This window comes from Takifugu rubripes, chromosome 13 (genome assembly GCF_901000725.2).
Source record: "Takifugu rubripes chromosome 13, fTakRub1.2, whole genome shotgun sequence".
Taxonomy (NCBI): domain Eukaryota; kingdom Metazoa; phylum Chordata; class Actinopteri; order Tetraodontiformes; family Tetraodontidae; genus Takifugu; species Takifugu rubripes.
Genome location: NC_042297.1, coordinates 6,225,027 through 6,226,375, shown reverse-complemented (window position 1 = coordinate 6,226,375; position 1,349 = coordinate 6,225,027). Strand labels below are relative to the sequence as shown.

At 37.2% G+C, this 1,349-nt stretch overlaps 1 protein-coding gene across 1 annotated transcript in view; it reads left to right on the top strand.

Moving 5' to 3' along the window:
* Positions 1-1,135, top strand: part of eva1ab (eva-1 homolog A, regulator of programmed cell death b) — a 10,692-nt gene extending 9,557 nt beyond the window's left edge. Inside the window, exon 5 of the mRNA XM_029846002.1 lies at positions 500-1,135. The gene's annotated coding sequence lies outside the window, so the exon portion shown is untranslated. The remainder of the gene's footprint in view (positions 1-499) is intronic.
* The last annotated feature ends 214 nt before the right edge of the window (positions 1,136-1,349 follow it).

Here is a 1,349-nt window from a genome sequence, read left to right as displayed (position 1 = left end):
TCACACGCTGAACAGACAAAGACACCGGGTTTAACAGACGGTGAGGCCATGCTAGCGCTAATAATCGGCGAAGCCCTGTATTTGTTTAATATTGGTTGTTTCTCACTGTTGTTATCACGTGACTAGAATGTCCCAAGTGTTCAAATTTTAATTAAAGTGAATACAATACACAAAGTGTTCAATATTAAGTGAATACAACACCCCGTGCACAATGCAACCAACGAACGATTGAGAAGACAGGAAGTGACGCAATACGTTACCAGCTGACGCAAAGCCTCTGTTCGCCCCTATGCTATGCATACAAGAACAGCCTAGTCTTTACTATCAGATTTCATGTTGGTCATCCAGGTGTCATCCATTTCTTTTGTTCTGTCTTTTTATGAGACTTCACTATTGAAAAAAGAGCGTGTGAATACTTTACGTAAATAGATATACAGATATAGGGAAACAGAGAGTGCTACATTAGCTTGATTGTACTGACCCAAAGCCTGTCCAACAGATGGATGGGACAGCTCTGCCTGGGTCCAAGGACGAGACTCATAGTACAAGGCAATTTCAGACCAGCTATTGAAGAAGCTGCAGACTTAAACATACACTCCTCCTGGGGCAGCAGTGTTTGAACTTTGGAGCTTTTGACAAAATGGAACCCAAACTCATGCTGTTTGTACAGATGCTGCAATACAATGATTTATTCCTGTTTTTAAAGAAAATTAACCTAATTTAAATATTAAATCAAACATAAGCAACACAATAATAATATATATAGCACAGTACAGAAGCTGCTTGTGGTAATTGTTTTGATGTGTATTGTCTTTTCTTTTTTGGAGCAATCTGTTTGCATACATATTTAGGATGGAGAATATTCAGCAGTATACATTATTGTCTTCAAACCTTTCCTGTGATAAAGATATATTTAAAAATAGTTTTTCTTTACATGTTATTGCCTCCAAATAAAATATTTTTTAGAAAACAGTGATTTTCAGATTTAACAACATGATACAGGAAACCTCAGGCCATGCACCAAAGCTGTCTTCTTCCCACCTTGATTCACTGTACAGTATTACCCTATATGTGCCAAAGATGCATAAATACATGAAGTATTAATTAAGTTGAAAGAATTAAGATGACATTCTGACGATGTTCACCTCCATATTCAGACTTCCACCTTTCTTGCTTGTGTAATTTGTCTTTCAGAATTTGGGTAAATATAACAAACAAAGTGATTACCCCCTCCCCTCCCTCCCCTTTAATAAAGCTTCCTATGCTATCACCGTAACTAATTTATGTGGTATTAAGAATATCATTTTGAGTTCAACCGTGACTTAACTCAGTGGTCCACCTCTGCATCT